Source organism: Falco biarmicus, chromosome 4 (genome assembly GCF_023638135.1).
Source record: "Falco biarmicus isolate bFalBia1 chromosome 4, bFalBia1.pri, whole genome shotgun sequence".
In the NCBI taxonomy this organism is placed as follows: domain Eukaryota; kingdom Metazoa; phylum Chordata; class Aves; order Falconiformes; family Falconidae; genus Falco; species Falco biarmicus.
The window spans coordinates 58,849,654-58,875,544 of NC_079291.1; the positions used below are offsets into that span (position 1 = coordinate 58,849,654).

A 25,891-nucleotide genomic window follows, 5' to 3' on the forward strand; every position below is an offset into this window, starting at 1 on the left:
ATAACTGTGTGCAGGGGTGTGCTGAGAGGGGAGGGGAGGGGAGGGAAGGGAAGGGAAGGGGGGGGAAGGGAAAAATCCATGGTTTATTTGGGGAAAAAAAATGTGGTTTATTTTGACTAAAATGTTACATGCTATGGGTCTTTCTCCTGAAAAGAGAAACATAAAAATACCATTTGAAAACAAACAAACAAACAAACAAAAAACTGTGAGATTAAATGAAACATTTCACTTCTGATATTTGAAATTATATTAAAAAAAAAAGGGGGAGGTGAAAAAAACCAAGGTAAACTCAAATGCATTTACAAAAAAAGAAGAAAAGTCAATAGTCTCTTTTCCACTAACTCACCTTACAGCCAGAGCAACTAGGTAGTGAGAGCAACAACCTGGATCTTCAAGAATGAGTCCTTTTAATTGGGCATAGATGATTTAGACTTATTTATTTACTAGGGTTTAAACAGAAGAATATGAAATCCCTCAGTTCTTTCCAGCTGCGTTATAACTTTCTGTAACTGGAAGAAACTGGTGCTCATGGTCTCCCACCCCTTTTCCAGCCTGGTCAGTTCTAATCACTAACCTGAGGCGCTGAGCTCTGTTGCAGTAGATTTTGCAAATGGTACATCTTTTAGATGCACAATCTTCTTTACAGGGCATCACAGGTCTGTCTAATTCACAACTGAAATTAGGTATTTATTCAAGTTAGGAAAGACTTAAGACATCAAAACAAAGTGTAACATTATGCAAAACAACCCAACCCAAAGAGCTGGAGCCTGGGCCATCCTCTCAGAACATCATATGGGCTGGGTGAGTAACCTCTGCTGTCTAAGGTGGCCACTTGTAAGAAAAATTCAGCTCTTTGGAAGCCTTAGCAGTTAGTTTATTTACAGTAATCTTTCTACATGGGTGAAGTTTCCAAGATGGTGAGCAAAATTAATTCTGGTTGCTGCAACGTCCTACTAAATCAGCTCATTTTTATGTACATGATGATTAATTTGTATATAGATTAATAATATGTATGTACAGATGCCATTTTTGTGGCAGAAGAAGCACAAGGGTTGCATCTGTGGAGCTAAGCAGCGGTAAGAGTCAATGGGCACCTTTCCTAACGTCAACAAAAGATACATACATAATTCAGTAACTCTCATTATTTAAATGCCAATCTAATTAGACTGCAGAATGTAAATTAATGGAATGTTCTTTGAGAGCTGTTTAGATCCATAATAATATTCCAGTTCTAGAAGTTTCCCAAGGCTTGAACAAGAGTGAAATTCTTCAGATTCAATATTATCTGAAGTGCTATGGCCTTTTCACAGTGAAAAAGATTTTTAGGCGTTATTAAGTCAAAGAGTAAAGTAGCAATTACTCTGGCAAGGGAGAAATTCCTAGGGAGCATTTGAGATGGGTTCCAAGTGGATCACACACACTCAGCTAGAACATATCTCTTGTCAAAAGAAAAACAAGTACTTGAAAAAGCAAAGAATTTGCAAAGTGCTGGTGAAGTGTAGTATGACACATAGGTATGAGGCACTTCAGCGATGAAAATAAATTACAAAGTCCTCACTATTGTACAGAGAATCTGGCTGCAGAAACTCATTACCAAAGTTGTTTTCTTTTCATGAACCAGAAGGAAAGCAAATTAAAAATAATGCAGTACAACATGGTGAGGTGGACAACGCAGCTTCTCATTATTCTGAACCTCTTCTGACCTCCTCAGAGGTGAGGACTTCAGTTAAATAGCTTTGCTTTCTTCATACAATCTGAACAAGGCAGGTACAAACCCCTACCATCAGCCAGGAGAATGCATCTGACACCCCCCATTCAACCACAGGTTGCATTTAGCCACCACATGTGGAAACACCTTCCACCCAGCACCTCTCTCCGCAACACCCTTGTCTCCCTACGGAGGCAAGAAGCTGAAAAAAACCACATTTCATTGCACACAGAGCATCACTGTTTTCTCTCTGTGAAGTGGACCAGAGTGTGAAAAACAATTGTCAGCTTTGTAAACAGAAAGAAAAGAGCAATTGTTATTGAATATTGACTTTCTGGGTGAAATTCCTCTCACCCAGTTTTACGTATCTATTACGCAGTCGTTAATGTCAGAGCCACTCATTTGAACGCCTTTCCAGGGAGCTGATGTCAATGTAGTTAATTCAGTTTCGGGGGAAATGCATCTGTCCAGGTGCAGCAGGTGCACTGAGGCAACTGAGAGACATAATATACTCAAATAACTCCACATTGTCTGATTTAGGACTTTGGAAACTGAAAGACAGAGCAGACAGTGGAATACCAATTCTTCTCTTTGAAAGGGACAAAATGTCCCACCATGCAAAGCCCCCCCCCCCTCCCAGCATGCATTGCACGCAAACTGTAAAGAAGGGTTTAGAAATTCCCAATGGATGTGAACTGCAAAGGTCTAAGGTGATGGCTACAGAGACGTTGCCAAGGGGAACCTGGACGTTCAATGAACGGATGGATCACCAGCATCCAAAGCTGCCCTTGACCCTCTGAGACACAGCGGGTCTAGTTCCTGTCAAATCAGTTAACACAAAAATTAGTAACAAGCTCTTGTGAATGAAAATGTGTATTGTGGGAGGAAATGCCAATAAAAAGATACGATGATGAAGAGGAAGACGCTACACAAACTCATTTCAAATCAAAGCTGGAGGAGGAAACAGCAATATTTACAGTTTTGCTTGAAAGACGCACCTGTAAGCCTCACGGTATACCCAATATTCTTCCCTTAAAAACCAAAATTGTTGTTTGGCTATGTTCTATATTAATACTGAATAGAAATTTTTGTAATAAGAATTTTTTGGTGACCACCCAGTATGAAAACCTTGAGTATTATAATATAAAACTATACTTACAAGCAGAAAGAACATTGCTGCTTGTCCTTTTTTTTTTTATTACCAAATTTTTTTATTTTTTTATTTATTATTTTTTTATTACATAATTACCCTTACTACATTAGCACTCAGGGAAGGTTACCATTTGTAAGTAAAATACAAATTCAGAGCTTTTCAAAGAAGTAAAGAAAACATTTGCTACCTCCTATATATATAATAATATACCTAAAACTCCTGACCTTGCCTCATTGACAACACTCTTTAGAATAATGTTTTGGGCAACGTGGGTTCAGCAGAGAGTGAGTTTGACCATGGCTCCAGTAAAGAGATATTAGCTGGGATAGAAGAACCACCAGATGATCATTAACATAGTAATTTTCCTTGTAGGTCATAAAAAGTTCTTTCTCTCCCCAAAGATCATATGAGAACAAAACTGCACTTGAATATATTCCATTTCTTTACTAACGGAGTGTTAGTTTTTCTTTTGCACGGGGCTGTTTGGGAGGTTTTGGTTTAATATATTGAAATTGCAGCTGCATGTATTTAAATTACTTATGCACCCAGACATGTAGACTGTGATTAAGTTTCTTATTCGGTTGTAACATAAGGTTCATTTCTTTTGCTGGTTGATTTAGCATGAAGAAACCTTCCCTGTGGGTTTGCTTCACAATAAATTGCTATTGGCAGATAGAAATGTCAGGTTTACCCTCCAGATGGGAGCAATAACAAATCAGACCTTTGCTTGTTCCATTTTTCCTTCTGCACATGTGACAAGAGATGTGTGTTTCTCTCTACTAACTCTGTCCTCAGATATAGAGTTATAGGGGGGCACTTATTCACATATGAATTTCATGGCCACCAAAAAAAGAAGCAACGTGGCTCAGGGTCTGTGAAACTGGCTATGACCGACAAAATTCCCAGGGCCAAATTTCAACATTACTATTAATCTATTGAAGCTGGGATTATGTTGTTTTGATTTCCCCGATTGCACTTTTATAGTGAAGTTCTCTTTATAGTCACTGGAGATCTGGTCAACGTTAAGCAATGCACCAGCAATATAATCATTTCATCTCAAGCAGGCAGCTAAATTACATCAGATTAATTATACATTAATAGGACTCCATTGTGTCTAACGCCACATGAGGCCCCCAAAGTGTTGCAGACATCTACAAGGGAACAGAGGTAACGCGCGACTTACATCACATACACATCGCTCTGTAAGGACAGCTGTACTCGGGGAAGAAAACCTCACAGCATCTACTATGACTCTTCAAGCCTGTGTTTAGGCAGCTGAAAATCTCACCCAAAGTGCCTATTTCTTGCTTTGAATACAAAGGGTTTACTCGGATTATCTCAGCTGGACATGTCAGCAATGGCAATGTGTAATGACAAGCCAGGACAATCCACCTGCTGTTGCGTGATGTGATTTATCGTGACTGTGAGCACTACATAAAAAGGAGTCTTTTTTACGTGGGTACAGAATATATTGATCTGAATCATAATTTACTGGTAGTGACAAGGGACAAGGCAGTACAGCCCAAGGACAACACTACGGTTTCCAAGCTTCCAAACAGAAAAAAATTTACGTCAAACTCTGGATAAAGCTGCCACTGTGGGAGAAACAGGACCATAGCTGAAGATACAGCCAAGATCTATGGCTTTTAGGATGTCCACACACCGACTGATTTCCTCCACCTTCTCCATTGCCTCCATCTTCCTGGACATGAAGGTTCTGCCTTCAGCTTCTTCACTAAGGCTCAAACCACTTGCTCCTGCACCTTCCGAATGACTGTCTGGAAAAGGCAACTAATAACAAGTGCTGCTTGCCTCTGGTGGAACAGGGAATGGTTAGCCACTGCCACCTGCCATTTCAACATGGTTTTGAGACCCCCTCTCCCTCAGTTCAAGTTGAACTGCAGCTGGCGAGTAACCTGGGAATATATTAATTTTATTTCCTTGCATATGGTTATCAAAGAACTGAAGTGACAGTGCTAGAGTTGCATTTTTTCCTGTTTTATTTTCTGTAGACGGTTACTCTTAAGGAGGATGTAAACACTCTTGCACATTACGTCACTGCCCATAAACGCAGGAGGCAGTGGGAGGGGGAGGGAAGTGGCTGCTCTCAGGATGGTGACCTTGCATAGTTGAGCCATTGCACTCAAAACACCAAAGCCAGATGAGGACTTCCATGCAACAGATGAAAGGTTTGTTGCTGGAAGTTTTTCTCCTGGCTCAGTCCCTCACACTGTCAAGGAACATAGGATGCAAAAGGGTCAGTCACCTCAAGCAGCAGATGTCTTTTCGATAGCAAAAATGGCTATAGTCCGGCTTTGCCTTTCCCTGCTGCCCCTCTGCCTTGCAGCAACCCACATGAGTGATGATGCTGCTTCTCCAAACCAGCTCTGGACTGAAAAAAACCATCACAGGGCATAATTGTGTGGTGTCCACAAAGCTATGGGATGTCAGAGGGAAGCACAGATGGAGAAACATGCTCCTGCTCAAGAAGCAGCTGACCATGCAACCTCACCAGTGCCCTCATCAGCATGCTCATGTCTGCACTGCTAAATGCAAGGGTCAGGGGCTCATTCCCCACCCTTGAGAGAAACGGGCTAGGACAGCTTGTGTCCTCATAGATTCTGCAGAAAAAATTACGTATTTCATAGTACCTTCAAAGAACATTTCCACAAACACACCCCCAAAAAAGCCAACTGAAAGTCAGACACTTGAGATTTAGATATTTCCCAGTTTCCCGGTGATTGGTGGCAACTTCCAGATCATGCAGAAATTCAAAGGGTGTCACGGTTAAGGTCTTGACCCAGTGGTAGCAAGCAATGGCTGAATTATGCTTGAAATCTAATGGGAAAAAAAAGAATTAAAATTAAAGTACAGAGCGAGCTCACAATCAAAGCTATAAAAGGCCATCTTTGCTTCACCATTTTTTTGTCCCTCTTTTAACTCATCCCCCCGACTCTGCTCTGGGCTCTTGCAGCAGTTATCACCCTGCCCCAGGGCACCTTTCCACAGCATCTTTGGGAAATATTAGATATTTGTCTACCAAGCAAAAAGACAGAGAAACAGGGGCCGTGAAGAGCATTCACAGACCACCATCCACCTCTGAGATAAGTGAGTGGGCCCGTGTTTGCAGCAAAGAAGCTATTTTTATCTGTCCTGTTCCAGTCACCCCCATGATGGAACATTCCTGCTGGCTGGCCAGAGCAGTGTTGTTCTGGGCAAACGTGGGCAAACGAGACCGTTTGTCTAAGTCATGGCAGCTTGCTTAAATATGACCTAATGTGTAAGCATATCAGATAGCTTTTTATAGGGTAGGTTTTAGGTTTGTTTGGGTTTTTTTAATTGCTCTGAACTCTGGGCAATACTTGGCTCAGACTGCGCAACACGGGGTTCTTGCTGCTGGGACAGTGCAAAGGTGCATTTGAAGGCTTCATTATTAATTCATTTTACATCCATTAATAAAAAAGCCTTCTGATCGATGGACACTGGGATGATCTAGGCACACAGAGACATGCACAGCCATCCTTTTCACTGAAATGGACTACATGATTGAGTTTTATGGAAATAAAAGCATCCAATAGTGAATGTTTCCTCTGACTAGAAGGTGAATTAAGGTGGAGAAAGGAGATCTTGACAAGTGGAGGAGGAGCTCTGTTGCAATGAGTCCTACCACTCCAATCTGATTTTATGGCGCTTCATCAAAAGGAGCTTTCACTCCACATGCGGGTATGTCAGCTGTCAGCACGAACATAGACTGTAGCGTTCGTGCTCAGCAGCACGTACACATCAACACACCCATTCCTGACTTTGCCAAAGGTGCACACTCTGGATGTACTTTCTCAGAGAAAACAAATAGATGCACCAGTTTCCAAAAAACAACATCAGAAATGTAAAAGTCCTCCTGTTCTTCAACACCTCAGAATAGGTGTTGCACTAAACATCTCTAAAAACTTTATTACTGAAATTCATCTTTTCCTTCTCAGTGCAGGGTTCAGTGTCACTCTTATCTCTGTAATTTTGATATTTTTGTATCTTTGACTAACAGAAATTGGGCTGACATCCAACCTCCTGTCCTGTGAAGGGATGTCCCAATTCTACCTGTTTCCTATTTAAATGCCTTGCACATGACAGTCCTTTCTAGTTCTTCTTGACCGCCAATAGTCTTGACAGAACCAGTTTTATCTCTTTTCTAGAGCAGGGAGAGGTACCTTTATTGTTGGTACCACCCCATCAGTGTGTTATTTCTTCAGTAAAATGCTAATAGGATTAGATTCACCATTTTTGTTAATTCTCCCTTTGTATCAGCTAAGTAAGTACAAAGGACAAGAAATTGTTTTCCATTCGTTTTTTACAGGCCTTTTTTTTTTTTTTTTTTTTTTTTTTAATGGTGCCTCTAGCTTCTCACTAGGCTGGATAACCATCACCCTCAACTAAAGTATACCTCAAAGTAAGCCTTGCATTCCCTGACTTACAAACCCCAGCAGCAATAAGAACTATCAATTAAAAAATTAAAAATAATAATAATAAATTGATTTTACTTTCAGGAATTTTCTTTGACCTTCAGTCACTTTAGACAAAACTCCTTGGACCGGTATTCCTGAGCACCAGCTATCCCAGCAAGTCAAGGAGCTTTCAGCTGTAGGGGAACCATCATTTTTGATGATCTCTTCGGTCTGGGAGACAATAGAATGAATCTACATTTTTATAAAATCCTTCAGAATGCATAAGCTATAGTCTAGGAACTTCTAACAGAGGGAAAAAAAGAAAAAAGCAGCCCAAAATGACACATATATATTAAGTCTTTTGGCTTTTTCTGGTGGAAGGCTGTTGAATTCTAAGCTCTCCCCTAACTCTAGGAAGTTTTCTCCTTTCCTAATACACGCAACAGCAAACTGACCTTTTGCACCAGCACCTGAAGAGAAAATGACAAGAAGGATATTATTCTAGGTGAAAAATCACCCCAAATCTTTCAGGCAAAATGATTTTTCTCTCAGCATCTGTTTCCCCACAAGCAGAGGAGAAGCTTAAAAGAAAGGCAACCAGATGATTAAAGCAGAGAGGGGAAAACCCAATAAATTAAAAAAGAGAAAGATGGTTGTGAAAAGGGCCCTTCCAGTACTAGGGGCTAATTTTCAATCCTAGTTTTCCTCTTGAGACTAATGGTTTTAGAGAGTACGTGTTCCTACAAGGGTTGAGCAAGTTCCAGTAACGAGGGCAGCTTTTTCTTCCTTAATCTTGCAATCTGCTTCTTCATTGCATTCCTAGCCCTGCTGCAGAAAAGGGATTAGAGCCTGAAGGGTGATTGATGTCGCAGGATAGCGGTCCTGTTTTTGCATCTCCTTCTTTTTCAGAGGCTAAAATACTACCCACTGATATGTTTGCATTTCAAAACCACTTTTAAAGAAAGTCAAACCTGCAAAAGTTAGGCAGTGCCAGAATATGAGGGTTACCTGTCTGTGCTGGGCCAATACACAATGAATAAGAGCATTTGTGCATGAAATTTGTAAGAAACGCAGACAGAAATTTGAGGAGCTGCTCAGTGATGCCGTCAGCACAGTCTCTCCATGGACTGAACCAAGCAGGTCCAGGGAGAGGAGAAACTGGGGTTCAGAAGCATTAAGGCCAGTATTTCCAAACTTAACAGCCTTAAATGAGTCACCCTAAAAGTCATTACTCAGAGGACCCGACTAAACATTTCATCTCTGTCTCCCAGCCTGTTTTCCTGGGTTTAACCCCGAGTTAAAAAATGGGAGTTTGACAATCCCAGTGCTGCCTCCAGGTGAAAACCGAATAAATGAGCTACAAGCCAGATCAGTTCATTTCCATGCTTCTTCTGCCTTGAGGAGAGCCTAAAAGAAAGGAGGCGTTGCCAGAGACTGGCATGAGTTACTGCACTGCCTGCCAGGCTGGACGAGGCTGGGATCCCTGGGGCTGTGGACTATTTGCTGCTAAAAGTAGATAATCTAAATCTAGATCTAGGTCTAAATCTAAATCTAAATAAATACAAAAATAAATATAAGTATCAATATAAAATAAGCATAGACATATAATGTATCATATATTAAATAAATCATTATCATACTAAACTGTTTTATTATTTGTTGTCATATTTAATATTAATCATATAAATGTATCATATAGACTCAAAGCTGTACCAGGACATCCACAAATCAGTTCAGCAATCCTACATGTAACAATACATGGATTTTGCTGCCTGTTTCTGAGAAGCTGGGCTAAAGAATAAAAAAAAAATAAAATCTAAATGCAGAGCAGGGGGTGCCCTACTTCATGCAAGGTTAGATTTCTTCATTGTGACTTATTCTGGTAGTACTGCAGACAACTGTAAAGAGAGCTGAGGGATGCTGTTCATGCCATCCAGCTGTGTAAGCAATATGCTGCATACCCATGTGCCCCGTGTGGTCTGACAGTGCAAAGGAGGGGCAGAAAGCACTTGGAATAAACAATAAGGCTGCAGCTATCGCAATAAGTGAAATGGGTTTGGGATCCTTCTCTGGTACCGAGGCCTGCTGGCATGGCATGGTCCGCTGCTATTTTATTAAACTCTTAGTTTCCAAAATATGAGGCTCCATTCAAGCTGTTTCTCAGGAGCAAGCCACACTGACTTCTCCCAGACATTCTTTGGGAAAATGCCGTTTAGCCCAGGCACAGGGCATCACAGAGCGGCATCAAAACAATTTCACAGTATAGATGATCAATTCCATTGTCTGGGAATGTTCCCTGGCACTTCATAGACATAACCTCAAACGTTAGCCAGGCTACTTAGGTGGTTAAATCCTATGTGCAGACCTGGGTTTACTGTAGCAGGGTCACAGGTCAATGTGCTAACGCTGTTGTAATTTTTGCAGTGGCTAGGTAAATGGGGAAAAAAGTCCAGAAAAATGTACTTGGACAAAAAGAGGCTATTTTTGCCAGGATAGCAGAACATGCTTTGGAGAAGGAGCTGTGAGGCTTCAGTGAAAGTCCTTGATTCGCCCTGTGATGTATCCTTACCATTGAGAAGATGCTCACGAGGTTTAACAGAGCTGCAGCACAGAGCTGCCCAGCCAGGAGCCACAAGGCATGCTTTGAGGGAGGTCAGGACTGCAGCCCATTCCTTTACATGCAGGGAAACCTAGGCTTGTGCAGAGACATGGCAAAAGGCCACCTGACAAACGAGTAAAAGAGCAAGATGTAAGCCCTCGGTCAGCTGAACCACGTCCGAACCTGCCCATCATGCTGTGCCTCCGTCGTGGCTCAGCAAAGCACCAACTGAAAGAGTAATTTCTGCAGTTACCAGCAGCTGCTTGCTGCACAGTTCATGGGGGGGTGTAGTATTTTCATCATCCTGAGATGCTGTGGAAATAGAGAATGAGAGCAGGACAATGAATTAATATGCTTTGATCTCTTTTTCAAGTGCCTCTAACAGCTGGCAGGCCCTCCTCCTCATTTTGGGCTCTCGGCCAATACACTGCACCTCCTCAGCAAGGAGAGAGCAAACTCTCCTGCATATCAATGTCTTAACAACTCCTACCTGGGCCAGGCTGTGGTGAGGAGATGCCTTTTACAATGTGCTTTTGATTCCTATTAGGCAGAAAGGGTGATGTGCCATGCAGTCTGCTGGGGCATCACCTTGGTGGGTCCCCCCTGAGCAGAAAGGCTCAAATACAGCCTTGGCACTGCAGAAAAGTGTGCAGGGCTGCAGCATGCACCACAGCCAGAGCATGTATTTGCTGCTTTTACTTGGCAAAAAAATTCTCCAGGTGCCAGGTTGGCAACTGAAAAATAGCCCATGAGGGCAATGACAGCACCCAGTGCTCACCTCCTTCCCACCTGCCGTGGCTACCTCACACATCTGGCATCTGAGCCATCACTGAAAGATTTCAGGTCATCGTGTTTGCTAAGAAAATGCTTTTGGAAAAGGTAAAAAATTGTTTGAGATTATATACTAAACTCGTGGCAGATCTAGGGACCCCTGGCTTATTTCCATTGCTTGGGATTTAGCTCCTGGTCTGATTCCTGCTGAGAAGTCTACTCTTTGGAAAAATGGGCAAAGTGCCTGTGCAGTCTGTCCTTATGCTAAACAAGATCAAGCTGGGTTCAACCAAAGAGCAGATTATCTTCTGCACCAGATAATTTTCTTTTAGGATAAAGCAGCTTCCTTCAGTCCCAAGGCACACACAGAAGGATTATGGTGTAACGCCAGCATACCAAAATCCCCCCTGACCATCCTGCAGGAGATCTCCTAGCTTTGCCATACCCTCCTTGCTTTGGAAATAGAATACCACACACAGAGATCCGTCCATTCATTTCTTCCCTGCTACTGCTGAGCACATTTAAAAGGCCACTGGCAACCTTTTTCTGTGCTGTTGATAAAATTTTGAAGCAGCTGCAGCTTCACCACTCATTTCCAGGCAGACCTGAAGCTGATAAAATTGTGCTGCTGAGTTTGGAAAGCCTTTTTGCTTTTATTGGAGCAGTGGAAAAGGTTATTGCTCCTTCAGCCAGTCACATCCATTGCAAGGCATGGGGGTTTTATGAAGGGCAGGAATGTAAATGAGATTATCCACAGGACAGCTTTTACAGACAATGGAAAATCAAATGTGCCCTTTCCCAGGGGAGAGCAGGTGGGGTTTTGGGCACAGGTCTGGTTCTGTGTAGAGCCAAGACCTCGCAAAGCACTTCATTGCTTCAGTAAAATGCTTTGACATCACCGACCATGTTAAAACCCTCTTCATCTGCTGTGTTAGCAAATCTATGCAATAGCAAACGTCTACAAGTGCTGAGAGTGGTGACAGCCTGCTTAGACCCTTATCGCTGGCCCAGGCACTGGGTCCCCAGCACAGGAGCTCATTTGCTGGTGGGACTCCATCCTCCAAGTGGTGCAGCCACATCCCAGACCTCTTCTAGCAGACCCAGCCTGCTTTGCTGCCAAAATGACCTCCCTTGCTGGTGCATTTAGCTGGTTAGCTCTTCACCCATGACAACACCAGGGACAAGCAAAGAGGACATTAGAAGTCCAGTTCAAGAAGTTGAGTTCCTGAACCTGGGATTCATCTCCTCCAACTGCACAGCTCTCAATATGATGTCTGTTGATGTCAACAGACATCAAGTCTCCCAACTTCACAGGCCACCTCTGAACCAGAGGAGAGAACTGCCTACCTGCCAACTCAATAAACTACCAGCTGGGGTGGCTGAACAGTTCTTCAGAGGCATCTGCATCCCTCTGTTGGCTCTAGCAAGAGCTTAGAGCTCTAGCAAATGAGGTTGGGCTAGACAACAAGGTCATTTAACAGATACAGATGAATCCCACCCAAAATCATCAACCTCTTCCCCTTTCTCCATCCAGTCCTGGAGTGCACTATTCACTTTTCATCCAGACTGAGGATTCAGCCCTGTGGGGGACAGGTCAGGACAGCAAAGATGCCTTTATGAGCTGCTTCCCAGGCTCATGCCTCTGAGCTGTGCAGCAAGGCTTTGGGAACTGAAGAGCAGGGTTTTTGAGAAGGAGCTTTAATTGAGTGTGGTTTAAAAGTTTCCTGGGTTTTTTTTTCAGCTCACTACTGCTGTCTATATAAAACTGTGGTTACAAAAGTAAAACTAATTAGCCGTAGACAACCAGTCACTTAGAGAAATTGCTGTCACAGCTACACCAAGTAAAACAAAGCCACAGACAGCTCAAGAAAAGTTCAGCCAGAGCAAGCCTGACAAGTCTCTCACCTAAAGCCTTGCATCTTGCAAATTCCGTGCAGTTTATGGCCTTTTAGTAGCAATGGCAACACTGTGTTGCAGGGCTGCATGGTTACATACCAGGCATCTTTCTCTTGCAATTTCCCTGGTTTAAGCCTTCCAGATCACTTATCTTTGATGATTTTTAATCAAAACAGACAGTTCATGGAGGTCAGCTGCAGGCATGGTGCTAATTGGAGCTCTGGCTGAACTTGGCAATGACAGCCCTGGCGCCTCAATAGAACTTTTTTGCCAAGTGGAATCTTAAAACTCTCAGCAGACTCCTCATGCTTTGTTTTGATCCAAGCATGGTCACAACAGGGAAACCTGTCACACGATAGTAGCCACAGACCTGTCTGGATAGATAGAACACGCCAGATAGACTATCTGACAGACTCACCTCATGAGATGTAGAGCTCTCCATCCAAGTTCAAGCTGCTTCTTTCAAACATGCTGCGTTAATGGAGAACTCGTCTGTGTGGCCAACAGTGCCATTTGGTGCATCTCAGTCAATCTACATGGTGCTGCAGTGTCCTCTGTGGGCTTCCTGGCTTGGATGCACCCCTAATTCAAACACCTCCTCAGAAGCCCTGTCCTGCAGTGTTGTACTGAGTCTTTCTCATCCTCCTGAATGGGCAACAGAGAACATTATCTCTGCTGCTGTCCTCAGATACTGAGAACTCTCATCTAGCTCAATTAGCACAAATCATGCTTTGGAAGATAACGCAGATGTCAAATTCATCACTGACATCTCTTCCTCTATTTACATTTTCATTCACTGAATCAATGGCACTCATTTTTTCCTTGGGTGATTAGTTAGGTCTCAGCAAGAGGCACCATATAAAAGTGCTCACTAAAAAAAAAAAAAAAAAAAAAAAGCCTAAAACTTCCCTTGATATTTTTTACTCCAATATTTATAAGAATGAATCAACTTCCACCCGTGTACCAAGCATCCAGCTGTAAGCCTGGTAACTAAGCCACACGAGGGCATTCAGCTTGCTGCCTGCAGTTTTCAGACTGGAGTCAAGCTTTTAGCCTCACACAGCTTAGGTGAGGGCTTTACCCAGAGGGATGCTGCCCACCCTCCTTCCTGGGTGTATTTCCACGTGAACCCAAAGCTAGAAGACAGTTTCCCAAAATGCCAAATTAATCAGGCTGTGCAAGGGTGGGAGATAACTGAACACCTACTTTATTGAATCCAGGAGGGCTGCATTGGCTTGTGAGGTTGTACGTTGCCATCAGCAGAAGAGCCAGTGCTTTCACAAAGACATCTTTCATGAAATTTGGAGCAAGTTTCTACAGCAAAATACTGTGTCCTGCAGGTAGCAAAGTTAATTTTGAACAAGGCAGCTAAAATACCTCCGCCTGGAGTGGCTTTGGGTTTTATCAGCAGCTGATTATATCCATCAAGGGTTAACCACCACCTAAGCATTAATTTTGATGACCTCACTTTAAGGAGTAGTTAATGACCCTGATCTGTTGGGAACTCACCTCAAATCATTTTCCAAGGAACTCATTAGCATTTGTTTTCTTTTTCAGGTAGAAAAACTGGAGTCATAAGGGAACAGCACAACTAGTTAAAGGCTACCCAGTGGTCAAAGTCAGGAACAAAACCAGTACCTTCTGCACCCTAGTCCAACCATAGTAGGCAGTAGCCTTTCCAGTTACAAGGCAGAGATGGTCTAGGAGAAATGCCTGATGAGTCTCTCCATTGGCCTTATTAGGACTTGGATCAAATATAGAGGCTAATCTTTCTATGTTCTTCTATGGATCTATGCTCTTAAATGATTCATATAAATGAGGTGCATACATTACATTTGCAATGCTGTAGGCATCAATATGCAAGTGTTAGAAACAGCTCTTTATTCAAGCAACCTGGGCAAAACCCTGATTCTCCTATGGGGGAAAAAAAAAAGTTAAAGGAGCTGGAATAAAGATGGTTCTTTTAAGTACATATCTAAAGAAAGGCAGAATAATTTTGAATGTATCTGTGCCCTCTATTATTCACTAGAAAAGGTCTCATCTTTTGTTCATTTGTAAATATACTCAAGCCCATGATTATGCATTGTCATGACTATTTTGTGATGAAATCATCAATCTGGGCTGCTCTGAAATTAAGCTGAATTTTGCAAGTGACTTCTTTGTCAAAGAAAATGGTGTAGAGCAATCCCTTCCTTCTTGTATTCAGGCAATCAGCCGTATTAAAAAAAAAAAAAGAAAACCCACTGAGTTAATCCACTGATGGTTTGCCAGCCCAGCCTTCCAATTCAAGCCTTGAAAAGCCTTGGAGTATCTTAGTTCATACCTGAAACTCACCTGTGGGCAGCCTTGTTATGGACGTGATCACTGCTTTTGAGAAGCAGACTTAGTTCAGCTACCCGCACAGAAGTGTCTCTTGCCATTTGAGATGCTTCAGGGTATATCACCAGGCCCCAAATATTGCTCCAGGAGGACACAGGTCTCTCATTGCATCAGCATCATAACTTCCATCCTCTTATGGATGCCTTGGGTGCCTCCAGATACCTGTTCTGAAGGTCTCAAGGAAGATGAGAAAACAAAACTACCACTCTCATAATTTACAGATGATGGAATGACTCATGATATAATTTAGCAAATACATTAATTGTTGACCCCGAAAGAGGTAGGTTTTAACACCAGATCTCTCCAGACTCTGTTCTGTGCTGTCACTGGAAGCAAATCCTTCTTTCCTCATGAGCTACAAAGATAAACCCTCCAGAGCAGGCTGGTGCACTGGAGAAGTCTGATCTGAGAAAAAAAACAGGATCAACTCTCCAGCAACAACTTTACCAGTGACCAAACTCTAGCAGTCTCCCATGTGCTGTTAAACCCTGAGAAAGACTCTTGTTACAGTTTTGGCCCAGGGCAACTCCCCATCCAGCATTTCTCATATAGTCCAGGCACAGTCAGGAGTGACACGAGTCAGGGACCATTCGCTGTTTCACTAAGGGATGTCCCTTGTGTCCATCTGGAAAACAAACACACTCAGCTGCCTCAACAAGGGCTATGTCCATGTGGGCATCATGGCTACAAACCCATTCCAGATGCAATTATACAGCCAGTAATGTCAGCAAAATTACATTTTAAGGTCTAAGTCCCTCCAATCTGGAGACTCCAGGGAATACAAAACCTCAAAAAGGGTTTGCATATTTCTCTGACAAGCCAGGCAGATCTGCCTGAACAGGAAAAAAAAAACCCCCACAGATTATTTTTTTTCCCTCCTCATTTCAACAGCAGGAAAAAGCAAATTTATAGTTGCATCTTCAAATATAAGTTTCTAGTACCTAAAGCAAAATATGCCACTTTCCCATATCAATGCAGTAGCACAAGTCAGAGGGGAAAAAATACATTTCCTAAGTATACAGAATAATCTGAAGTTCTACTTATAAAGTAGCTTTTCATCAGTTGCAGCCCACAGGCTCTCATAACACTTACTAATAGAGCTCCAAGAACATTGCTTTTCCAGCTTGTGCACAATTCAGACAGAAAAAAATATAATGTAAAGATAAAGTTAATTCCATTTAAAAAAATATTAAAGGTAATCAATGGTTCAAAAACATTGTTTACAGGTAAATAACACTTTCAGTCTCAGCTTCAAATGTTTTCTTTAAGGGATTCTCTAGTAAAAGGCTTTTTGCTTAAATGTCACTGTTAAAATTCAAAATTCCATTCAAATCAAAAAGCCAAAAGATTTAATTCTGAAAAGCAGGGAAAGGGGCAATTTAAGTGCTTTGCAAAACGGCTGCTTGTCTGATTTCTACACAAATAAATTGACAATACCAGCAATAAGCATTCTGCTGCCTCTAAATCTGAACGACTCCTCTGGAAAAAAGTTTTTGCCATAAAATATGGCCAAGTTTTTCATTACGCTGTTCCCTGCCTAGGAATATTTTCAGACAAGATACCATTTCCTAACCATGCAGCATCCAGAGCTACAGCAGAACAGCTTTTCAGAGCAAATAGGATGATCCAGAGCTGGAAATGCAGCACAAATATACTTCAGAGAAATATACTAGTATCACAAAAATCTCGACATTTCCACAATAAGGTGTTTGCAATATTGTCTCTGTTTAGCAGAGAGAATTTCAAAACCTCAGTAAACGTTACAGCAGCCAGAAGCCCATGTGGAATTGCCCAACGGAGAACTCAGCCAAATGGCTATTATCCTTCTGAGAAATGGCTTTTTCCATTTTAATGGTTGTTAAACATCAAAGCTCTGGACTGACGTCTGGTCTGAGAGGCAGCACTTCTCCTAGCCTGTGCTCCCTTGCACGGTGTTGGGTCTTTTTTGATCACTCCAGGGAAGCCCCTTATTAGTTAACACGTCCCCTGCAAATACAGACTTACCGGCTCCTGCATCGTGGGTCACCCACGGACCCAAGCTGGACAGAAATCCTGGATAAATGACCCTTTAGCACATATATGTTGTGTCTATACCATATGCATGGTAAGTCCCTTATATCCTGGGGATATACGTATATTCATTGTCTGTGCAGAGTATGGTCCATCCGATATGGGGAGTGAGCCTGGGGCATGGTGTGTTTGCTGGTGTTATGGGAATTCCACATGCCAGCCACCATAACAGGGTTTCCACTCTAGGTTTCTGCTGAATCAATAAGCCAAAAAAAGATTCTTCTAGAAAAGTCCTTTTAATTAATAGCACTGGAGCTTGAGGTGGGTGCCTCTGAAGGAGGACCTCAAACAAAGACATCCCTGGGCAATTATACCCTTTACAATCCAATTTCCCCACCCCTCATGCAACAGTTCGGACCAGTAATAATCTTAGGGTCTCGGGTCTTCCCGGTCTTCATTGGGTCCTTTCATTGTCTCTAGGGGGGCTGTTTCTTTTCCTACCTCTAATGTCGCAGCTTCTGTTAATGCATGTAGCATCCTTATCTTCTGGATTGGACCACCTTCTTTTACTTGACTAGGTAAAGTTCAACATATCTAGGTGAAAGTTCACAGCTTGCAGCCTAACTTCAGCAAATTTAGCTACTAATGCTAAGTGAGTTTTGCTAAACCAGTTCTATATTGCTAGTACAGCAAGTCACACAACTCTGGGCATGTACTAATCAGTTTTGTAGCACCAAGCCGAGGGGGTTGGTACATAATCTGTTACCCCTCCTGTTTTGAGAGCTGCTCACACAGCAGATCTACAGATGATACTTCATGGTGCACCCTTGGCCCTAGGGATCCATCAGGGTTAAGGCACCCTTGGTCAGCAGGAGCTTGCGTACAAAGTGTGTAAAGGGTGCTTCATGTCCTCCAGGCTGCACTGACACTGAAATTATGGCTCTTCCCAAAACTCGTTTCTCAAGCCTGGGGCTAAAAGTCATTCCCTAGCTAGTGCAAATCAGCTAGAGAGTGAGATTGCCACCACTGTTTCTTTTCTGGTCTATAAAAGGTTCATTAGCTCTCTTCACTGACAGTGAGAGCAGCTTAGTCTATTATGCTACAGATTGTTTCTTTAATTATATGCCATCACTCTAAACTCCACCGATTTTCCAGATATATTTCTTTCTTTTTATATGCACACACATGTGTGTAGGTAGATAGATATATAGATAGATTATTTTTTCAAGTTCAGCATCAAACTGTGGGAAGAAATGACCGCAGTCATGCTTGAAATTAAAACTAGTGCACGCTCCTGAAATACTTCCTTCACTGTATCCCCCTCTTCCCACCTCCTTCTCACCCCGCTCCCAAGTCACAAAGGAAACACTAATTAGCTTCCAGATCAGGCACGTCTGTATTATATGCTGCTCTCATCTGACAGATACTGTACAGTAATTGGGTCAAACACACAGAGTAACCAAAGCACCGTGGGTTTGCCCGCAGCTCTGGTGGAGGAAGAATGAAGAATCTCACAGTAAAGGAGGGCCCAACACAGTTACTTGCGGCTCAACTGCCTTAAGGATGCTTGACTAGAGCTCTTTAGTAGCATTAAAGATTTATAAGGATTTTAACAAAAGTTTCCAATATCTGACTGGTAGCAAAATCATTTTGCCCTTATAGAAACACCAGCAGGCTGAAGGATCACAAATAGGTTATTCACTTTATATGGGTAGCGTGACTTTCCTCTGCCACTCTTCAAACCCTTCATCTTCTCCAAAACTGAAATTGGAGCATCCCCTTTAGTGAAAATATGGTGGCATCATTAAGATCTTCATGTTTCTGCAGTAAGGTATTTGCAGTTTTGCCTCTACTTAGCACAGAGACCATGAAAATAAAGACAATAAAACAATTAGTGCTGGTGGTTCTTGTCGACAACACCCTGAGCTGCAGCGTGAGCATGGTCTGAAGTGAATCCTCTCACCTGTGAGCCCTGAAGCTGGTTCATTACACCGTGGCCAGCTGGGAAGGGTACAGCAGCACAGAAAGCCAGGTCCTGAGATAATACAGCCCTGCACACACCACTGTCACAGCGGTACATGTCGGAGTAGCTAGGTGGAAGTCACCTTGGGTTTTCACTGGTATAAACGGATGTATTTCCCCGGCAAGCAAATATCCTTATTAGTGAAAATCAGTGCCGGCAGCTGGTGTTGCCCTGCCAAAGCCTGTGGAGTTGTGCTCATTTATGTCTGCAGGGGTGTGGACCTGGATTTTCAGAGTTGGAGCATTTTCAGACTGGGACACAGTCTGTCACACAATTCTGGCACTTTTCCTTCTTTCCAGAGATAAAGGTTCTATGGGAACTCAGATAAAAATCCTACAAGGTACAACCCCACTAACCTCCGCTGCAATACTGCTACAGGGTGGCTTGGGCGAGCTCAGCAAGGAGATGGGCTGTACGATCATGAATGAGTAAAGGGTTTCCAAGAGATGCTTTAGCTTAAGCCAGCTCCAACTACGGAGAAAAAAAGCAAGTGAGTGTAAAAAGGGCTCCGGAGAACCAGACAGCTTTTGAAAGGAGAAGTGGAGAAGCAGATGGCCTCTGCTCCTGGTAATAGGTCTGCAGAACCTTAAAACCTTTCAATCGGGAAGCTTGGCCATTTGCCCCATCCCAGGGAGACACCAAAGCACCTCATGCAAAAAGACATTAATAGGGTTCCCCCTTTTACTCTTCCAAGATAATACTTATGGCCAGGCAAGAGTGTGACCTACATAATGTTCAGCCCCACTTTCCCCTTTAGTTTTGTGGGCTTGTCCAAGCTGTTCAGCAGGACTGTTGCAGTCTGTATTGTTTTCAGCCTAAGAGGAATGCAGCTTTGTGCCTGGCATATAATTTAACAGGGGCAGACGAGACCTTGATCCCAAAGGAAAGATCTTCAGTGCCAGCAGGGCTTGACACACCAGGCAGACAGATCCCAACTTCAAAGAGCAACTCATCATTACCTGCACAGCAGCTGGGGCTAGCGCAGCTTTTGAAGATGCCCACCACAGACACTCAAGTCCTGACCCAAAATAAAATAAATAAACACCCTCCTGTGGTGGCTACCCTTTGCTGATCAAAGTCAGAGCCAGCACTGGGTGTATCGGGGAAAACCCTGGAACCAGGTTCACTTCACACACACTCCCACTTTTAACACAGCAAAGGATCCACTGGGATTTTACCAGCAGCTCAGCACAAAGGCAGGCTGCCTCCTCAGGTAATTGCAGGGGATGGGAAGGGGTGCTGGGTCACAGCTGCTGAGTCCTTCTCTAAGGGGCCATCCTAGAGGCACACAGAACCTAGAGAACCACAGAACTAGTTTGGGAGCTGTTCAGGTTGGGTGAAGCACAGGGAGATACCGGTGGCCACAGGGCTGAGAGGAGCTGTACCACGCCACAGCTTCGGTCCTGCCTTCTCCAGCCCCTCCGTCCCCCTCAGCACTGCTGGCTCAGCTGCCTATGGCTCATGGGCCAGGGGGCCACCATGAGGCACCACCCTTGTTGTGGGTCAGCATAAAGTCAGCTCACATTCCACATGGGAGACTTGACAGGCCTCCACAGATCAGCACAAACAAGCAGTGAGCACCAGAGAGCCTTGTTAGTGCTGCTGGCTGGAGCAGAAGGGACAAGATAGCTTCATCCTGCAGGAGGAAAGAGGGACAGCCCAGGATTAGATACACCAAACCTCATGCGAGAGATTCCCAGCTCTCAGGATAGCTTTCTTCTGCTGGAGCTCATGGCCAGGCTCCAGCTGGAGAGCCTCTTACCTGCTTTGCAACAGCAATGGTCAAAACTGATGTTATCAGGTCAGGCAGACTCTTAGCAAGAAGGTTTGATGTCTGGCTGTACCCATCCCACCTGGGCTCCTTTCAGCTACCACCACCTCCCCGCTTACCCTCCAACACCAACCTATAGCCCAGCAGCTCTTAAAAGCTGTTGAGATCTGCCACGAATTTAGCACCTTCCCCAGTGAGTCACGTTGAGCAGGAACCTCTCATCCACGCCACGCACCTGCTGAGGCTGCAGGGGCCCTCAGTGCAGCTCAGCTGATGCTAAGCAATCCCACCCTCACCCCCACCCACCTCACCTGCATAAGAACCAGGGCTGAGATAAGGCACAGCAGCCTACTGCCCCTTTCTTGTCCAGGTTTTTCTGATGCTGCCAAAAACTAGGGCAGCTACAGGCACGTAGCTATGCATAACTTCTGCTGTCAGTCTGCAAAGCAATATCAAAGAGGCAGTTCTTGGTACTGCTAATTTCCCAGGAAAATGAGATGGACCTACTTCTCTCTTATGGCTGTGGGTTGGCAGACAGTGCCTGTACCCAAGGGCATCAACTACAGGGCAGAAATACCCCATGTGCCACCAGATCACGCTGTTCCTGCCCGTACAAGTCGGGTGCCTGGAGCTACCAACTGCAGTCACGTGTGGTTTGCTGAGTTTTGAGAACACAACTCTAGAGAGAAAAGCATAAGCTGTTACTTTCTGCATGTTAATAAGCACAACACACATGCATATAATATGCGTATAATTCTGTGCATTGGACATGCAGCAGTTTCTTAAATTGGAGCACTTGGAATACAGAGCTGTGCTTTCTCACACAATCACAATTTATTACTTAACACAGCTGGGGCAGCAGCCCCGCTTTTATAAGGACCAGCTACAAGGTGAGCCTGAGTTTATGACTGCTTTTCCAAAATGTTCTTAAATCCCCAGGTGCCCTGGGGCACCTCCCAGTGCCATTTTTCCCTGATTTTGCCCATTAGCTCTCATGACTAAAGGTAAAGGAGTATCCCCCTACACATATAAAATCAAAGATCCCATGTGGTACAACTGCACGTGCACGTACATTGGGAGGGAAGAGGGACCGGTGACAAAGTGAGTTTGCTTGTTTTCTTCTTTTTTTATTTTCTTCCTTTATATTTTAGCTCTGTGTGTATATATCGGTTTCTTCCAGGTCATGATAACTATCAAAAAAAAGAGGACAAAAAGTCTTTGTGTTTTTTTCTTAAAAAGAAAATGTCTTGACAGTATCTCCCGACCAAACCCTTTGGAAATCTACAGCAATTTTTGCCATGAGGAGGGCTGTTACTAGCCTTGCAATCTCTGACAAAGCAGAGGAATGGAAATGCTCCAAGTGCTATATAGCCTGTGACTAATCTGAAAGAAGAACATCAATAAAACATAATCTGCTTCTCTTCAGCTGATAGAGACTCATAAATAATAACGCTATAAGTTGTAGAGTCCAAAGTGGAAAGACTTTTTTCAGTGTCAGAAACAGTAGGAGTAAAATCCCTGAAAATGATGTGGGAGAAGTTAATTGAGAAGCCCCTGTTGTTTTTTCAGTGCTTTGCTTCCCTTCACACTCTTCCTGCTGCAGCTTGTCACCTGCACAGAGCATCAACCACCCAGCCTGGAGCATCCCCTGAGATTCCAGTGACCCCCTGGGAAGCAGCGGTGACCTAAATCACACCCCCAGGCTTTCCCCAGCTGTACTGCCCAGCTGCTCGGCAAACCAGGTGTAGGTGCCCTCCTCACTTGGGTGCTGCCTGCCTGGCAAAGCCTGTGATATCCTCCAAGGTCTGTGCCTGCTCACATCATGTGTCACTAAAGGAATGCCACGTTGGTAGAATGATGTCAAAACAAAGCAACTTGTTATACACAGGTTGAAACGTATAGATGTGGAAGAAAGCTTTGGAAGTGCCCACCATATCTGGCAACACACAGGGTCATGGCTTAACCCCAGCTGGCAACTGGGTACCACGCTGCCCCCCGCCGCCATGGGATGGGGAGGAGAATCAGGAAAAGGTAAAACCCATGAGTTAAGAACATTTTAGTAATCGGGAATAATAATAATAATAATAATAATAATAAGAAGAAGAAGAATGTAATTGAAAGGGAGACAACAGAGAGATGAATAAAACCCAAGGAAAACAAGTGATGCGCAATACATTTGCTGACCGATGCCCAGCCAGTCCCCGAGCAGTGATCGCCACCACCCCGCAGTCATCTCCCCCCAGTTTACATACTGGGCATGACACTCTATGGTATGGAATGTCCCTCCAGCCAGCCCGGCTCAGCTGTCCTGGCTCTGCTCCCTCCCGGCTCCTTGTGCCCCTGCTCACTGGCAGAGCACGGGACACTGAAAAGTCCTCGGTTTAGAGTAAGCACAGCTCAGCAGCAACTAAAACATCAGTGTGTTATCAACGTTATTCTCATACCAAATCCCAAACCTAGCACTGTACCAGCTACTAGGAACAAAGTTAACTCTATCCCAGCCAAGAGCAGGACATATGGATATTATTTTTTTTTTAGGTCTTCCGTCCCTGTCCCCAGCCATAACACCCCATTTCTTCCAGCATGGCCTCTTTCTACAAACCAGCTCAATTCTGATTTTCCTCACTACAATGAAGGAAAAAAAAATTTCATGGAGAGTTATAGGCTGGCTTCATGCTCCCTGGGGAGGAGGACAGCTCGCAAGGCTGTGTTCTCCTCCATAGCCAGCATGGAGTATATTAATATTGGTAGTATATTTATTAGTACAGCACAGCTTCAGATAGCAACACACACAGCGCCTTTAGGAGATCATGAATAAACATCAGAGCTAATAGACACACACACTCCTTGACTCCAGTCATGTCAGCAGAAAATGGTCTGCAAGGGGCAAAAGGTTCAGGAGGGGAAACTGAGGCACAGACTTTCCTTGACGGTTGATCAGAAAGCGGAATCAAATAAATTATTAACAGCTTGACATACCAAATGAGATAACCTGGTGCTATAAACAGTTATATGGATGTACTTTACAGAGGTGAAGGTTACTTGGTGTTAGTAACATCCAATTGTCTCCAACCGATTAATGTCGCTTTGTACTTGCAACAACCACGGCAGCGCTACTGCTGTGGCCAGGAGCCCGTGGCCCTGCCCGAGTTCCTACCTGCAAACACCCCAGCTCATTGGGAACTTAGTCTCTGAATCTGAGTAAGTTCAGGAAGATTTCACCTCTGCTGTTTTTAAAGGATCTTCAAAGAAAGATTTTAATCTAAATTGCCATTTTTAATCTGAAGCTTCATTTCCTTTGGCATCTATTTGCATCTATTTGGTGGGGTTTTGCCTTCTCTCCTATTACACATAGAAAATTCATAAGCGGCATAATACTGCCATGTAAGAATTCTTTGTGCCCTTATTTCAATTACACTTTATTTACTAATTAGGATATGTTTAACATTTTAAGCAAACATTCTTTCTTTCCTATTTGCTTGAGTGACTCTTTTCTCTGGGGAGCTGCTTGAACTCTCCGTGTTGCTGTATCACGGCTGGGGGTGCAGCAAGATCCAGAAAGCTTGAAAACCCACCACTGCATCTGCTGCTTCCCTGGTGTTTTCAGCAGCGATGGTTGGAGCCCGGCTGAAGATTCTCTGTCTTTTCAAGCACTCTATAGGCTGTAATCAGCACTTGGATCCATTCAGAACAGTAGAGGAGCTGCCACCTTAGACTATCTCATGGTGGAGTCTGGAGAACCAGAAGTACTGTGGTCAGCTGTGCCAAACACAGGCAGCTCTGTTGCTCCAACATGCTGGAAGCCAGTGGAAATGAAGAAAACTATAAATGTGCCAATGCAATGCAAAGTGGTTGTGTGTGCATTGCCCAGAAGAGGGAGGTGAGCTCTCAGATCTGCTGCTCATGGTTTTCTCCTTCACCTCAGGTAGCTGGCGACTGTCCTCTGGCCCAGCATGACCTACCCTTGCCGTTGCAAAAAGCCCATCCTCCTCCAGCTGTGGGCTTTTCCTAGCACTTAATGATAAAACAGCTAAAATTTATTTTCTGGAACAGCCAGCTCCCAGAAAAGTGGACAGGACACCAGGCTGAGTCTCTGGTATCACTCAACACATTCAGTTTTCATGACTACTTTCGTAATTCAGCAACTGCCAACATCACAGGTGAAATGGCATTTAGGTTTTGATTTTTAATGACTACTGGGAATGTGTGTAAACTTAGAAGGACACCAGGGTTGCTAGCCCAGACAAAAAGAGGGGCTGATACAGAAAAATATTAACAAAGCCAAAGACACGAGCTTGGAAGCATATCTGGTCCGTGCTGGGAATGCCTTCTGGGCCTGGCCCTCAGCAACAAATGGGAAGGAGAACAAGCCAAGGCACTCATCCATCACCGTGACAGTATCTGTACAGACAGCACTTTTCATCTGAGGAAGCTTTATGCATTTATCATAGTAACTGTCCCCAGAATTTGCAGTACACTTCTCCGCCTGGTATCTACACATCATCCTCAACCCCCTCTGTGCGAAACAGAGATAAATGCACGGTTCAGAGGGAGCTGGAGTGCTGGGCAGTAAGGGAGGAAGAAAACAGCTATTCAAACAGTGAATCAGCCCTGGGATTAAAATACATGCAAATGCATTGGGCTAAGAGGGTGAAGATCAGCCATCTCCACCATTCATGTTACCGGACCCACAAGGAGGGAGGAGTGATGTGCTGAAAGGTGGCACTGCTCTCTCCCCCATGGTGGGATGCTCTTCAGGGGCCTTCATGCTCTCCCTAGTGATGCCCACCAGCCTACACTCACAGCAAGGAGTTCACCCCTGGAGACAGTGACAGAGACATGGCACCTGCAAAAGCCACCACGTAACTGCTGGGCTGCAGGGACTCCCCATGCGCCTGCCACAGCAATAGTGTGCTCATCCATTAGCCAGCAATTAAATGTGTTGAACCCACCCCAAATTATCCTGTATGGACCCCTCCCAGTGTTCATGACCAGGTACTCATCTAATCCATGGCCACTTCCACACTGGGACAACTGGAGGAGTCTGGATATGTGAATCCTGCACTATGGGATCCCATAATGTCCTCACAGAGGTTGAACAGGGTCCTTCCCACCCATGACCCCATCTCCCCTGCCCTTACC

The 25,891-nt window shown here is 43.9% G+C and overlaps 1 long non-coding RNA gene across 1 annotated transcript; it reads right to left on the bottom strand.

Annotated features, from left to right (window-relative positions):
• Positions 1-231: 231 nt before the first annotated feature.
• On the bottom strand, positions 232-21,510 carry LOC130148994 (uncharacterized). The gene is made up of 4 exons (XR_008821750.1): positions 21,061-21,510; positions 12,985-20,614; positions 9,870-10,023; positions 232-5,699 (listed from the first exon to the last, which is right to left on the bottom strand). It is a non-coding gene; the product is annotated as an uncharacterized LOC130148994 (long non-coding RNA).
• Positions 21,511-25,891: the final 4,381 nt, after the last annotated feature.